The 16,783-nt window shown below is 46.8% G+C and overlaps 1 protein-coding gene across 1 annotated transcript in view; it reads left to right on the top strand.

The window, feature by feature from the left end:
* Positions 1 to 3,038: 3,038 nt before the first annotated feature.
* EFNB1 (ephrin B1) overlaps positions 3,039 to 16,783 on the top strand; it is an 89,711-nt gene continuing 75,966 nt past the window's right edge. The window contains exon 1 of the mRNA XM_032227968.1: positions 3,039 to 3,112. The gene's annotated coding sequence lies outside the window, so the exon portion shown is untranslated. The remainder of the gene's footprint in view (positions 3,113 to 16,783) is intronic.

The following is a 16,783-nucleotide window of genomic DNA, read 5'->3' as shown; positions in this document are numbered from 1 at the left end:
GCATCTAATACCAGCCTAAGGATACTGCATCCACATAATTTATATCAAATTACACCAAAATATATTCCCTCTTTTACTTGTATTAAATTTCATTCTCTTCCCTAAGTGTATTCATTCCTTGCATTCCACAAAATCAGACCACTTTTATTCGGATTTTTGCAAGCATTCATGTTCTCTTATTTTCCCAGGGACAGAGTTTATATGTTACTTTACTTTTATTTATTTTGTCAAGCATGTAGAAGATAACAGAAGTTAAGTATAAACATGATTATGAATACAAGAAATGGATATGAAAAGTGGGGACAGGAGGACAGGGATGGGAGGCAACGTTGGTGAACCTATGCACATCATCATCATCATATTATTATACAATTGTATCACAGCGGCCAGTTGTTTCGCCGGATTTGGCATTGGTTACTAGTCGGGCCCCACCCAGGGGCCTAGGACGTTGTAACGTATTTTCGTAATATGAGTGCAGATCCAAGCAGTGCGGCTTTTTGCATTTGACTGATGGTGATTTTGTCAATTTTTAACTGTTTTTAAATGTAATTCCAGTGCTTTTGGAATAGCACCCAGTGTCCTGATTACCACTGAATTACCACTGCTGGTTTGTGCCATAGTTGTTGAATTTCAATTTTTAAGTCCTGGTATTTGTAATTTTTTCATGTTCCTTCTCAGCGACCCTGCTATCACCTGGTATTGCGATGTCTATGATTGTGACCTTATTTTCTCAACCAGTGTGATGTCTGGTGTATTATGCACCAGTATTTTGTCTGTTTGTATGCGAAAATCCCACACAAGATCTTGACCATCTGATTTTCGGTGACTTTTTCAGGCTGATGTTCCCACCAGTTTGTTGCTGTTTTAATATTATATTTTTTGCACAAATTCCAATGGATCATTTGTGCTACTGAATTGTGCCGCAATTATAATCAATCTGCGCGATTTTTTTACAGCAGCTGAGTATGTGGTCAACAGTTTCATCAGCTCTTTGCAAGTCTGCATTTGGCATCATCAGAGGATTTTTAGATTTTGGCCTTAATGGCATTTGTGCGGATAGCTTGTTCTTGTGCAGCCAGGATTAGTGACTCTGTTTCTTTCTTAATGTACCTGTTGTTAACCATAACCAAGTTTGTTCACTGTTCACTTTATCTTTTATTTTTTCCAGAAATTGGCCATGCAGTGCTTTGTTCTGCCAACTCTCCATTCTGGATTTTATCACGTTTTCTGTATTCTGTTTCGTCTGTTGGGCCTTCAGTAGTTTTTTGTTATTTACTTCAATTAATAGATGTTCTTGACTTTCTTTTAAATAATCAGCCAGTGCATGTTTTTCTTACCACTGGAATTACCACTGCTGGTTTGTGCCATAATCGCTGAATTTCGATTTTTTAAGTCCTGGTATTTCGTGATTTTTTCATATTCCTTCTTGTCGACATTGCTATCACCTGGTATTGCGATGTTTATGATTGTAACCTTATTTTTCTCAACCAGTGTGATGTCTGGTGTATTATGCGCCAGTGTTTTGTCAGTATTTTATTTGATAATAATAATCATCATTATTATTATTTACTTTATTCATTAACATGAAACTCAGCCAACTGAACATTCAAAAATGCATTACAAATACCAGTGACTGGTGCTAATGGTTGATACGGTTTGCTGCCAGCATCCTAGGTATCAACTAAGTACCTACTTAATATATAAGATGTTTTTTTTGCAGTTCCACTGGTGTTATTGCAGGAAGCTGCAATTTGTGGATGTATCTTGTAAAATTCTTGGACATGGTGCCAAGTGCCCCCATGATAATGGGTATCACTGTTACATGTAGTTTCGATGGACAGGTCGCGATATTATTTTTTCTTGGTCTTTTCTTCGACTCTGGCATTCTCCAGGAAACAGCGATATTGTTGTTGTTATTATTATTGTTGTTATATTATTAATTCTCTCTGTAATTCATAGTCTTTACCATAATCTATGTGGCCTTCCCTCTGTTATACCAAATGGGCTCAAGATTAGAATTTATTTTTTTAAAATTTATTCTTATAAACAACCCAATACTGACTCCTTCCTGCCTCTTTTCCCCACAACCACCACCCTGCGAGGTCAGCCAGTCGGGTCCTCCTTGGGCAGGACTCGAACTCGCCACTGCTTTCCAGCCTAGCGCTTTCCCACTAGGCCAACCCGCCTCCGGCTTCGCCAACACTGTTTTACTCGGTCCACATCGAGGTCATCGGTGCGGCTCCGACCGGTGCGAGACCCACGCCCAGACTCACCCAGGTAGCCGGGCAGGCGCGCTTTCCGGCGGCTGGAATTCCGGCAGGAAAGCCGGCCGCCTCTCGTGCTCCTTTAGAACGCGGGGACCCCTCGGACCCCGAAACCGACCACGGAGCCCCACCAACGGCCCGCACCGAGGGGGAGCGGCGGCTGGGAGGGGCAGGCTTCCCGGGGTCCGCCGTTCCCCCCACCAGCCTGCGTTCCCTCGCTGCGCCAGCAGGGGGAGCCCGCCGCTCGCGAGCGCGAAGGGAGGAAGGAAGGACCTCCCCCTCCCTTGCTCGGCCTCTGGCGGCTTGCGGCTTCCGCCCGGCCCCGCCCTGCCGAGTCCGGCGCGCCCCACCCTGTCGGGGCGGGGAGGGGCGGGGTAGCCACCGCCCCGTCCGGCGGCGGGCGAGGACCCCGCGCGCCGCTCTTTGATTGGGCGCCGGGAGGGCCGTCCTCCGCGATCGCCTGCGCCGGAGAGTAGAGCGTGCGCCGTCGCCCGGCGCGCCCAGTGCGAGCAGAGGAGCCGGCGCGGGCCGTTCGACGGCGGCAGGACGCGCGGGGGGACCGAGGCGGTGAGAGCGCGGGGGTTGCTTGCGCCGCCGCCCCGCCGCCACCATGGCAGGCCCGTGAGGCGCCGCGCAGGAGGGTCGCGTCGCCCGAGTAGACGCCGCCGCCGCCGGAGCAGCCGCGGCGGTGGCGGTGGCGGTGGCGGCCGAGGATGGGCCAGCCCGCGGGACGCCCCGAGCGCCTGTGCCGAGGGCTGCTGGCCGCTGCTGCTGGCGCTGGGCCGCCTGGCGCCGCCGTTGCTGGCCAAGAGCCTGGAGCCGGTCTCCTGGAGCGCCGCCAACGCCAAGTAGGTGCCCGGACGGGGCGGGATGGATGGGGGACAAAGGGGCTGCGGGGAATGGGGGGGATGCTCGCTCGCGGGCACTCCGGACGCTGGAGCTGGAAGCGGGGGACACGAGACTCTCGATTCGGGGGGAGCCGAAGCGCCTTCGGGGCACGTCCATCCAGCCGTCGCTCAGTCCGGCCCCGCCCGACCTTCGGCGGCCCCCGCAAGCTGCCCTCGGTCGGTCCCCGGGGGGAAAATAGCGCCGCCGAAAATAACTCCTGCGTTGAGGCCGTCTTTCCCCGCCGACCCTCGGCAAGGCGGGCGGCTGCCAGGAGTCGCCCCGGAGAGGGTCGGCGGCCGCTCCCTGCCTCCCGAGTTCCCCGGGGGTCGGCGGCGGCCTTCGTGCCTGCCGAGCGCGAACCGGGCGGGGGATTGAAAGTACCCCCCTTGCCGGGGGTGGGGGTGGGTGTCCCCGGCCTCTTTGTGGGAAGAGCGGCCGGCAAATCCCTCCAGAGCCGAAATCCCCGCCCTGAAAGGCGTTTTAGGTGCCTCTGGTTCCCGGGAGCCGCGTTTCATTGCTCCCAGGGGACTTTTCCGGGAGGAGCGCAGCGCTGGTTCCCGGACAGAGCCCTCCGGTGCCCCCAGTGCGAATTCTGCCATCAGGGGCCCCTCTGGAAGCTGCCGGCGAGAGCTGCGTTTCTAGCCCGCCTTTCTAGGAAAGTTGTTCTGCGGGATAAAAAAAAGCTCCCTTCGGATTCATTCGGCATTAATTCCTGAGCCTCCGTCCTTCTGAGGTGCGATTTCCACGTCCACGGTCCCGAACTTGTGAAAAACCTGAAATGTAGAGAGGAATGGGACGGATTGGGTGGGGGTGGGCCGGCATTGAGCAAGATGCCATAGGTAACCCTTCCTTTAAAAGGGGTTTCCATTGCATAGTCCGGTCGGTGGAATTGCGGGGGTTTTACGGGATGAAATGCTCCGTATGAGGCGCGAGATGGTTTCCCTTGTAACTGGCAGATTGGCCGGGATGGTAGAAATCAGCGCAGTTCGCTTGGCGTTTGCATTTAGAGGCTCGGTTCTTCTTCTTTATGAAGCTGAACGTAGCAAGACCTTTTTTTAGGAATGATTCCCCCCCCAATCAAATTTTTATTTTTTTAAACTTTTATACATATCAGTGTGTGAATGGTGTAAGTGGGTAATTTACATTTCACTACACGTAAATATGTTGTATTTTAGGAATGCGTTTTTAACGGGGGAAGAAAACTTTTACAAAAAGTTGGGTCTCTCCCAGTCGAGGCAAATCAGCCGCCGCTGCCCCTGGGGATCGAGCGCGGCGCGAAGCCTCCGATGGGAGAAGCGCCCATTGTTGCCTGTTGGCCCTTTTGGTTGTGAGCGAACTGTTGCCCGTTGGCCTCGCCTGCCGAGAGTCGCCTTGCAAGCGGAGCGGCTTTCTGGTTACGTCCCCCTCGCCTCCCTCCCTCCCTCCGGCGCTTCTGCGCTCCCTCCGCGAAAGATCAAAACGCTGATACGACGGGAACTATTCCTCTCTCCGCTCCCAGTTAGGATCCCGCGTTTTAACCCCTTGCCGATCGACAGGGCTACTGGCGGCCGCCTCCTGGCGAGCCGAGAAAGAGAGAGTGTTTCCAATGTTACCATGTTTCCAAACATTCCCAAACCTGTTTTCCCTTCGGTCGGCCTCCCTTGCCGGCTGATTGGCTGCGGGCGCATTCCAGCCATTGCCCCCCCCCTCCCTAACTCCCAAGGTAGGGCTGGTCAGTAAGCCAAGACCCCGGAGTTGCTGGGTCGCCGCCTTCGGTGGGTTTCACTCAGAGCCCCCTGGGTGGGTTGAGCGGGGAGGGCTTGGTCTTCCTAGCCTGACTTTCGCCTGATCACAAAGGAAGGGGGTGGGGAGGATAAGGGAGATCCCGCCGCGGTTGGTTTTTTTCAGGCCCCGAAGGGTCTCAGGACGGGGATTCTCTTCTTGGGCGGCCAGTTGGGCTGAGTCCTCTTCTTGGAGCTTGGCTGCCAGGATTTCATCTGGGAGCTTCTTTCTTGAGTGGATCGCCCTTTGCCTGTAGGCCTTGTTAAAAAGAGGGCAAGGGTTTCCCCCTCCCTCTCTGCCGCCCCCTCCTCCTGTTACAGAATGGGAAGGGGATTATCTGAACCAGGGCTCCCCAAACTTGGCAACTTTAAGACTTGTGGACTTCAACTCCAAGCTGGCTGGAGAATTCTTGGGGTTGAAGTCCACAAATCTTAAAATTGCCAAGTTTGGCTGGAGAATTCTGGGAGTTGAAGTTCACAAGTCTTAAAGTTGCCAAGTTTGAAGACCTTTTACCTAAACTCTCCTATCTTCCTAGGCTCCCCCATTCACCTGTCCTGGGGGGGGGGAGATCCAGCTGGGGTTCTTCTCCCCAAACCTTCCCTTCTCTAGCTCAGTTCTGTGAAAAGTCTAGAAAGAAGGCTGCTTCTGCTATTCCTAGCTAAAGCCCAGCTGGCAGAAGGGAACAATTATTGTGCCCTTCCTGAAATGTCAGAGAGACGGCTGTGTAAACTTTAGTCTTATGCTAGGGGAAGGCCTGAATGGGGAAGGCCTGAATGGGCCTGGAGTTTGTTGTGGGAAAAACAAAACAAAAGAAAGCCATGTAATCAGCATCATCAATCCCGCTAAAAGATGATGTGGAACGTTAGCGCCTATTCCCTGGTTCTGTGCATCTTAAATACAGACCGATGGGAGCTGCCAAAGAGTTACAGCTATCACACTAGAAACAGCAAATCATCACAGTTGACTTGCTAACATTTGAAATGGGGGCATCTCTTTTTCCTTTGGAGGAAAGTCAAGGAGGAAGACTTTTGAGCAACAAGGGGCAACTTTTTCTGTTAATACCTTAATTTCCTGGGTCCCTTTTTCAGTTTTTCCTTTCTTGTTCTGTTCATCCTGTCTCGGGGACAGATTACGTAAAGGGGGCCACTGGGTCTGTTGCTTGCCAGCCTCTGGGCACCGAACCAGCTTCCCTTATAGCAGTGCGGAAGATCTGGGTAGCTAGTGGTGGCTTTGGGCTAGCTGAGCGGAGATGACGCATCCAAAGCGGCACCTCCAGTGCCAAGGAGAAGAAAAATGCCTGACCGTGCATTAGTATGTGGCTACCTTTGATGGGCATACCCTGTGCTGATAAGAGGTTGATGCATCATTGCTGTCTTTTTGGCAGGCCAGCGGGTGTGTGGACAACCAGTTCTCTGCTAAGGAACAACCAGCGTTTTCCCAAACCTCCTTTCAGGCTGCTATGGTCAATGATCAGATTGCTACGATCATTTTGCTTCCAGGGTTGCCCAGATTTGTTCACGCCTTCTGGATAGGATCCAGGATGGTGGACTTACTTGGTTACCTGGATTTCTTTTGAGCTGTGATTTAAGAAAGTGATTGAAGGCTCTCCTAAGATTTTCCCCTGCAGACTGGATCTCTATTTCTTCTCAGCTTCTGGTGGAGGGGCAAGTGTTTAGATAACTATCTCCTGGTCTCCCACCTTCCTCTGAAGCCTGGATATGTAGGAGAGATGGCCTGGTGGAGGGCATCGGCTGGGGCCCAGATCAGGAGAGTGGATCCCTCATAGGTCCTTTTAAGAACACCCAGCAATGTTTGAACTTGGTATTCTTATGCGGCCACTGTGGTAATTGGGGCTCTGTATGGCTGAAATTCCAGTCCGTGCTCAGTGGCTCTTTTTGTGGTTGTCTCCCTCCAGTGGTGCCCCTTGCTGAGATGAAGGAGCTGATGTGTGACTTCATTCTGAACTCCTGGGTCCTTTTAGAGCAGCAGACGGGGGACTATAGGCAGTGGGAGGACTTTGCTGCAGTGACTCACGCTTGGGCCGCCTGTTTAGACTTTGCACACAAGGAGGGAATCAAGCTATTCTCCAAGCATCAGAGGGCAGGAGAAGAAACAGTTGGATGGAAACTGATCAAGGAGAGAAGCAACCTAGAACTAAGGAGGATTTCCTGACGGTTAGGACAATTAACCAGTGGAACAGCTTGCCTCCAGAAGTTGTGAATGCTCTACAACATTGAAGAGTTTTTGGACAGCTATTTGTCTGGAACGGTATAGGGTTTCCTGCCTGAGCAGAGGTTGCTTTAGAAGACCTCCAAGGTCCCTTCCAACTCTGTTATTCCACTCTATTTTAGGGTGCTCTGGGTAGGACTGCGCCTTTGGAAATGACTCAGAGACTGCAGTTCATTCAGAATGCAATGGCTTGTATGCTAATGGAATTGGCATTTGCTGATAGGCGAATATTACACTGGTGCTGTGGACACTACCCTGCTTGCCAATAGTTTTCTGAATGAAACCCAAAGTGGTGTGTTTACCTATAAAACCTTCCATGGCTAGGTGCCAAGGTATCTTACAAGATTCAGTCCCATGAATTCTACCCTTGGAATTGATCCAGCCTGTTTGATTTACCTGGGAGAAGCTGCTGGCCTGCTGCACTTTAGGAAGATGTGTGTATGTGTGTTACAGCTCAGTGACACTGTCTTCTTGGTGGGGCTTCACTCCTTTGGACAGCCAGTTGCGTTCTGGAAGCAGCTCAAAATTGAGCTGTCCTGGAGGATGTTAGGGTCATGATTGCATCTTGGTTGGATTACCTGTAGTTTGTTCATTCTGTTTTTGATGGGTTTCTGGGGCTTTTTAATTTTTTTAATCATACATTGTTTATTGTGCATCTTTTTCTTGTAAGTCCTTAGAGATTGCAATCGTCTATACATGAAATAAATCAATCTTACGACCATAAAATATGTTGAATGTTTCCTTAAAAACTAAGACATTGACTTGTTAGAAACAAATACTCCAATTCTTTACTGAAGAGCTTATTTAATTTGTAATCATTCCCGCTATATTTTTTTTAGTTCATAAACATCTATTTTTTAAAATTGTAAATGTTTTGCATTCCAAATCATTGGAGTTTTCTCTAGCTGGACAGCGCATCACTCCAAAGTGAAAATACATTAATGTTTTAATGGAATTTATTGCCATTCCGCAGTTTTACAAGTTACCTTGTATATAGCTTTGAAGGTATACTTAGCAGTAAGTTGAATGTGCGCTAAACTAATTTTCAGCCTTTAAAAATGTTTTAGAGTCACATTTTCATGAGAGAATAAATCAGATTTATTACCCAGTAACATTCACATATGTTAGGTTGCCTTTAATGTTAGGAACACAAACAATTCCCAGGATAACTAGGACATAATATGTGCAAGAATTTAGAGGCTTCTAATGGAAACATAACAGTTGCGTACGTTACAGTCTCATTTACAGTCCAAAAAATAGCACATTGATATATAAGCCCAATGATTCAAATGGAAGCCCTCACATATGGAAACCTCAGTTTAAAAAGAAAATTTGGTGATCTGGTCATACTATTAAAAAAATGAATTATTAGCTTTCTAGTTTGTTTAAAGTATCAAAGTAGAACTGATGCAGGGATCGTGATTACAACAAGCTATGAGGGATAGTCCAAGAAGTTGCCAGAATAAAAAAAAATGATTTGAAAGCACTCCCCCTCCTGAAAAGGATATTAGATTATTTACATTTATTGTGTATCTGAAATCATCATTTATTATTTAATTTGGCTTTATCTTGCCTTTATTGTAGTCCCCCAACCCATGATCATAATGGAGTCCTGTCCATTATGATTATAAATTGGGTCAGCCACCCTATTTTAGGACCATTTCTGTGGCTGTCGTTAAGCAAACCTATTGCTGCTATGAGCAGTGTTACCGAAAATAGGAAATAAGCAAAAGTGTCATAAAATGTCATGTGACTGCAGGATGCCGCAAATAACAACAACGTGACAGCATTTAAGTTGAACGAATGACTTGTCAGAGGTATTATTTGTCAAGATGGCAGTATTGGGTATCAAATCAGTTTGTCCAATCTTAAAATAGTTATTCTATAGCTTCCCATCACAGTGTAGAAACCTGTCCCAAGAGCCCTCATGGCTTGCTTAATACTTTTGTAGAATCAGAGATGTGTCAGAGCCCTTCAGCTGGACTTTGTTTTAAAAAAGTTTGAAGCTCGTTGTCAGGTATGTTTAATTCAAACTATAAAGGGTGTGGGAGAGGCAGCATAAAATCCCCCAGGTGAGAATTTCCACTGACTCATTATATGTTTTATCTGCAGAGGCTTTAATTGTATCTTATTATGTGATTTCAATTGCGAAACCAACATTTTTCCTGGTTCTTCTGTCAGTTCCCAACACAAGCATTTAATACACCTCATTACACTCCTCAGCTTCAGGTGCAGCCAGGGTGATCAAATTCCAGTGTAATCTGTTGGAAGTCACTTTAGAATTCCAAATTTGATTTTCTCACATAGCTGAACAAAATTTCCTTATTAATCTTCTTTTTCAGATTTCAGTGGCAGATTTCCCCCTTTCTTCTTCAATGAGGCTATACCCCTATTGTGTAAAAGCTTTAAAATCCCTAACAGTCTTTGTATTTGTTATTTGGAAGAAAAAAGTTGAAGTATTTATGGGTGAGCAGAAAATTTGGGAAAATCTGATTGTTGATGCATTAAAAAAAGAAGTTTAAGCTTGCTAGAAATCTTCTTCCTAGGGCTCATCCAAAAGGCTATTATAAGAGAACCTATAAAATAACTGTCTAGCCCCTGTACTAAAGCTTGGAATATTAAAAACTAATCAAATAAACAAATGAAGTACTGAAAAATAGGAGTTGAAAAAAAGAGTTACATTCTCTCATTAGGTCCTAAATTAATGCTGTCCAGATGTAAACTGTCATTAAATTTCTTTCTGTAAGTGCAGAGGCCACTCCAGCTCTGCAATAACTTTTTCTTAGAAACTTTATGATCGTCCATTGTGGAGTTCCAAAACAAAATTGAATTCCCTGACCTTAAATATATGGTTTACCATTTAAATTAAAACTATTTAAAAATCCAACATTTCTAACCAAGATTATTACTAGTATTACTTCTTTACAGTTCATCACACAGTCAGCCAGATGTTTTAAACTGGATTTGGCATTTTTTATCATCCTGTAAAGTCCTTCCCAAGCGGAATGGGCCAACTCAGCCCGGCCAGCTCACTGCTGGCAACTTGGCATCGCCAAGTCACCTCTGCCAACTCACCGCCGCTAACTCATTGCAGTAGAACTCAACAAAGCGAATTTGTTGCAAGGACAACTTGCCACTGGCAGCAGAAAGAACAGCTTTGGGATGCTGCTGAATGGTCCGTGGTGATGTTGTGAAAATGGGATGTGCCTGGACACTGCCATCATCTCGCCCACTGTCTCCAAATCGCCTGAGCACCACTGCCACTGAACAGCCCATGGTGGTGGTGTAAATGAAAATAGGACACGCCGGGCCTCTGCCATTCTGCACTCTGCTCACCCGCCTGCCAGGTGGACTGTCTGTCCCTCCGACTGTGGGCAGAGTTTGCGTGCGATACTGCCCTTTAACTACTGCACCACCAGGGCTCCAACAAGATCTAGCAATGACTAAGGGCACAAAATTTGAAGAAAGAATCAAGGGGGCTAATTCTGGATGCACAAGACCAAACCATAAGAATAAATGCATGAAAATCAGGAGTTGAGAAGACAGCAACATACACCAAATGCTACTTCTAGAAGAAACTGAAAAAATGGTGAACCATCTAGTTAGCTATTGCAAGAAGATCACAAAGATTGACTTCAAACAGTGTTGTGACAAAGTAGCAACAATAGCGCGTTGGAATACCATTTGCCTGCAAGAAGGAACTGGTGGGACCACAAAATAGACAAGATAATAACAAATGAAAAGCTAAAGTGCTCTGGGGCTTCAGAATTTCAATTGATAGGCATCTGCCACATAACTCCCCAGACTTAACAAATGTTGATTGAAGTCTGGATACCGGACATTGCAATACAGAGAGAAAGCAGAAGACAGAGAAAAATGGAGAAAGTCGCCAAATAGAGGCATTGGCTGCTATCCAAAAACATCTGGAGCATCCCTTGAACACCATTGACATTGACCAATTCACCACTAGTCAATTGCAAAAGCCATCTTTATTTGGGACCACTTAGATTCTGTGATGATACTTTTAAGAGCATCAACAACATCATCTACCCCAGGTTCTTGGAATGCCAACTGCATCTGGCTGATTGTGCGACCAGCCATTAGAATGAATGAGGGCTGCATCAATATTTGGAAATATTGAATTTATTGAATCTAAACATGCTAATTTTACCAAAAAAAACCAAAACCCCACTTGGAGCTGTGTATATGGTTAGACATTAACTTAATAATTCTTCAGTCCTTTGGTTAACACTTGAATTACTTTTCACCATTCTTAGACTAATGAGTAAAACTAAATGCAAATTATCCATAGAATAATGATTGGCGGTGGAATGGTTTGATGAATGTGGATTTGAAGTTTGGTTCTGAAAATGATAGGAACAGCATACATGGCAGAAAGGAAACCTGCCTAGGTGTAAATGGGGCTGGCCTGTGACCCTCATCAAGGCAAGTATGCAAAACTCTGAACCTGGATGGGGAGAGGAGTTGAACAGGAAACCAGTTGTGGTAGAGGAGCATCCAAAGTTTGGTTGTGGTTCTGCAGGCAGCGATGGCTGAATTGCTTGACTTTGGCATGAACTTTTATAGTGTATCTTACAGTAGAATAAGAGTTAGGTCACTGGCTATCAAATCTCTTTGCTTTCTCCTGTACAGAAATGTTCAGGAAAGGCTGATAGTTTGTGTGATGTGGATATTTGAAATGTTCTACTTACAGTCTGGTGTTGCAGCTTCCCAGTCCCAAACTCTTGAGGCAGGTGTTGCTGCTTGGGAAGTGGCTGCAGCTAAGGGTTGTGTGTGTGTGTGTGTGTGTGTGTGTGTGTTGGAATTACTTAGCCTGAAGAAAAACATCTGATTTTTCTTACTGACTTGTGTCTGAGCTTTGTCTTACTGTCTGCTAATAAATTTGGGAGAAAGGAACCCGACACTGAAAAAATGAGCTTAAAAGGAGATTCCCTCATAAAAATAGAAGCCCTAAAATAATAAATAGGCAATTACCTGCCTTATAAAATATATACCATAATCGCAGTGATTCCTCTAGACACATAATAAAACTGGTATCGTCAGAGAGGTGTTGCCAGGGGCTTCAAAACACACAACAGACTTGATGTAAGCGTGAGGGAAAAGTTCCTGGGTGCAGAATCCATAATGAAAACCACGACACATTTCCTAACTAGCTGAGAAGGAAACATTTAGGAGAGTAATTTTAATTTGGGGTTCCCTCCTGTGCTGCTTGGAAGGAAGGGTGACATCAACCAAAATAAGTGCTGATGTGTAGAGGAAGATCAAGGTAATGAGACATGCCGCCCTTTAGAACTGAACAACTGTCTGCAGTGGGACCTGTGCGACAGATTTTGAGGTTTCTCTTTAGGATCAGACTGGCTCGCCAAGTTTAAAAGATCAGTTTTTCTTGTGGGCAGCGACCTGGGGAAGGAGGAGGAAAGGCCACAGACTGGACAACTGTCAAAGAAAGAATTCTCAGTCCAGTATAATAGAGTTGGTAGGGAGGAAGTTGGGAGATACAGCAGGAGACCCTATACCATTCTGGACAAATGACCATCCAACTCTTCTTAAAAACCTCCAGTGTTTGGACCACTCACGGCTCTAGAAGTACCGTATTTTTTGGAGTATAAGACATGGAAATTTGGATGCGTCTTATACTCCAAATGTAGTTTTGCCCACCCACCAGCCCCACCCTTCGGCCTCCATCTTCTTCCTGGCTTCAGAGATTGCCACAGACAATGGCTTGCATTTTTGGAGCTCTGCGCCTCATGTTTTCAGCCTCCAAATGCTCCATTTGAGACTGGTTCAAGGTTGCTGGAACCGCCAGAGCACATGGCTGTCGATCACTGCCTCTATGCATCAAGTTTTTGGCCTCCGCCACGTCGTGTTTTTAGGTGGCGATTTGGCGATCCCCGCAGCCTTGAACTGGTCTCAAACAGAGCGCTTGGAAGCTGAAAACGCGAGGTGCGAAGGCTAAAATGGCAACCTGGAACAGCTGCTACTTGTCTTACCGCTTCTGCGCTTCACCTACTCTACTTACTGGAGCTCCCGGTGATGATCTGTGTTTTAAAAGCTGTTTTTCTGCCCCAACGAGGTGCATGTGAGTGAAGTGCGCGCACTTGCTCACAACCAGCAAACTAATGTGCCGAAGCTGACCAAGCTAAGGACAGGATGCTAGCCAGATGAATACTTGATAGGCAGATTCCCTCGCCCCTATTTTCCTCCCTAAAAACTAAGGTGCGTCATAGACTCTGGAGCGTCTTATTCTCTGAAAAATACGGTAATGGATTCGCTGTCAGAAAATTTCTCCTAAGTTCCAGGTTGGAGCTCTCTTTGTTCAGCTTCCATCTTCTTGTCCTGCCCTCAAATGTTTTGGAGAATAGCTTGACCCCCTCCTTCACGGGAGGAATCCTTCCTAGTTTTATGGAGACTAAAAGGAGGGGAGGGGGGAAGTACTTGAAGTCTTGCAAGGTTCTGTTAATATTGCCTAACAATAGAGTAAATACTCATACGCATAGTTGTGCTTTGTCTCTGGACTAGACCTGGTCTCTTTTGTGGCTTATCACACCTACATTTCAAGGGTTTATTTAATAATTTTTCGGCCTGCTGAAATCAAGAACCAATTTTTAGGGGCATGCAATAAAAATGAAAATTAAAAACATACTGCCGTCAGATCTGAAAGCAACTGAGACCATCTCTGTGGCTGTGATGCTCCTTTGCTCCCAGCCATCTCCAGAGGCATGCTGGGAAAATTGTTCCATGAAGGAGGACAATGTCTTTGGCCCACCTGGTGTACTTAACCCTCGAGCATCCCCAGCCAGACTGGTGCTCTGTGGAAGAGGAAGTTGTCCTGGAGATGCCTGGAGCTGTCTCTGTCAGCTGAAAACCAGCATCTCATAGATTCAATTTAGCACAGGCAGAGCTGCTAATGGTGAACATGTCGTTTTGGTTAACAGGGATTCCTATATATCTGTATTTTTCGGAGTATAAGACGCACCGGAGTATAAGACGCACCAAGATTTTGAAGAGGCAAATTAAAAAAAAAGTTATTGCACTTTGCAAACCTCTCCAAAACGGCCCATTTTTTGCAAAAACGGGCTCATTATTTGTTAAAAAAGAGGACATTAGGAAGCTTATAGAGTGCTCCTGGGGGCTGGGGGGGACAAAATTGAGCAAAAACTGTCCATTTCTCGCTCATTTCTGCCCTCCCCAGCTCCCAGGAACTCTCTGAAAGCCTTCTACGGGCTATGCACGGCCATTTTGGTGAAGGGGATGGGGTTTTATGAGGCAAAAAAATTGCTGTATTCAGTGTATAAGATGCACACAGATTTTCAGCCACTTTTTTGAGGGAAAAAGGTGCTATACTCCGAAAAATACGATAAGACTTTCCCCTCAATGCTCCTCCTTCCCCAGTTAATTGTTAGGCCCCTATGGAAGTCCGATAGAGTTAGGCGGTGTGTGTGTGTGTGCTATGAATTCCTAACCTTTCCCCAGTTCCTCCCAAGCCATGGTGCTTAAAATACCTTGAGGGTAGCAGCAGCCAAGGCGCTTCCAGTGTAAAGGTGAGGACCAGGAGATCCAGCGGGTGGCCTGCGAGGCAGCCAGGCAGGTGGTCTCCCCTCTTCAGTTGCTACTCTTTGAATTTCCAGAGGCTCCAACCTTTCTGCAGACAAGGAACCTCGCCCTTGCCCCACCCTTCGTGCCTTCATCTCCAACGCAATCTTGCACGCACGGTGTGGTTGTCCCTCAGGGTATGTGCGGGGGGGGCAGTCACACTTGACAGCCCTTTTCTGTAGTTGTCTGTTTGTTGAGACAATGCGTGTGTGGGAGGAGAACTGGCGTCCCTGATAAAGTGGTGGAAAGGTTATGCAGTGGGCAAATGAGGCTGGCTCCGTTTGAAACTGGTTCAAGGCTGCTGGGATCACCAGAGCACCTTGCCGGCGATTGCTGCCTCTGTGCATCACGTTTTGGGCCTCTGTGCATTGCATTTTTGGCCGGTGATTGGCAGTGATGTGCTTTGGCAATCCCTGCAGCCTTGAACTGGTCTCAAACAGAGCGTTTGGAGGCTGAAACTGCGAGGTGCGAAGCCCAAAATAGCAACCCAGCTTCCCTGTCTTACTGCTTCTGTGCTTCGTCTGCTTACTTACTGGAGCTCCCTGCGATGATCAGCTGATTTAGAAGCTGTTTTTCTGCCCCAACGAGGTCCGTGCGAGTGAAGCTCTCCCCCTTCTTACCTTTGGGATTGCTGCGTGTGGAGAGTCCAGTGTGGAGATGACCCCACTTCTGGGCACAACAAGCTTTCAAGAGGCTCCTTCTGTTCCTGCCAAGCCTTAGGACTTGTAAATGTTTGCAGGCATGCCAGAGCATCGTGGCATTGCACTGGCGGGCGGGCGTTTGAGGAGTGGCATGCGTGCCTGGATGAGGAGGTCCAGGAGAGGGTAACTCTGCAAGGGGTTACCATGGGCAGTGCTTGAAAGAAGACAGCTGGATGGGACAGCTGGGTCCCTTGGCCTCCAGAGACCCAAAAGCCATTATTGTCCAGTGTGTTTTCATGTGACGGGAAGGGATCCAAGGAGGAAGCATATGAGCTGGCACCTGTTAACATGGAACAAAAAGGCTTCTGTATGTGCTCACTTTATTTGGCTTTGTCAATTACATGACACAGGTAGTTCTCGACCTATGACCACAATGGAGCCCAGAATTTCTGTTGCTAAGCAAAACAGTTGTTAAGTGAATTTTGCCCCATTTCAGGACCTTCCTTGCCAAATTTGGTAAATGAAACACTGTAGTTGTTAACTTAGTAACACGGTTGTTAAGTGAATCCGGCTTCTCCTTTGACTTTGCTTGTCATAAGGTCGCAAAAGGGGACCACAAGAGACACGGCAGCCGTCCTAAACATGAGTCAGTTGCCAAATGTGTTGAATTTGGATCACAGGATCCTGGGGATGCCACAATGGTTGTAACTCTGAAAAATGGTTATAAGTCACTTTTTTCCATGCCCTTGTAGCTTTGAACAGACACTAAATGAATTGTTGTAAATTGAGGGCTACCTCTACTTAAAGAGCTGCCCATCTCAAAATGTAATTTTGGATGGTGTAGAATAAAACGCAAACCTTGGCATATGAACTACCCTGTTTCCCCAAAATAAGACCTCCCTGGATAATAAGCCCAATCGGGCTTTTGAGTGCATGCGCTAAGATAAGCCCTTCCCTGAAAATAAGCCCTTCCCGAAAATATTGTAACACAGCAGCAGCCATGAGATGACCACCTTTGCCACCTCCTGCACCTCAAAAATAGTAAGACCTCCCCAAAAATAAGGCCAAGTGCTTATTTCGGGGGTCAAAAGAAAGTAAGATCCTGTCTTATTTTGGAGAAATATGGTATATTAGAAAATATTCCAGAATTTCAAACATCCGCATAATTATTAAAAAGGCTAAGTGAGAGCATCTGAGCTAACAGACAATGAAGTGGTTGTCTGGTTCAAGTTTGCTCAGGTGTTCACAAATGCTTGTTTTGTGTGTGTGTGTGTGTGTGTGTGTGGTGTGTGTGTGGTGTGTGAGAGAGAGAGAGAGAGAGAGAGAGAGAGAGAGAGAGAGAGGAGAGAGAGAGAGAGAGAGAGAGAGAGAGAGACTTTACTTGAG

Source organism: Thamnophis elegans, chromosome 12 (assembly GCF_009769535.1).
Source record: "Thamnophis elegans isolate rThaEle1 chromosome 12, rThaEle1.pri, whole genome shotgun sequence".
Taxonomy (NCBI): domain Eukaryota; kingdom Metazoa; phylum Chordata; class Lepidosauria; order Squamata; family Colubridae; genus Thamnophis; species Thamnophis elegans.
This window is presented reverse-complemented; position numbering and strand designations above follow the sequence as displayed.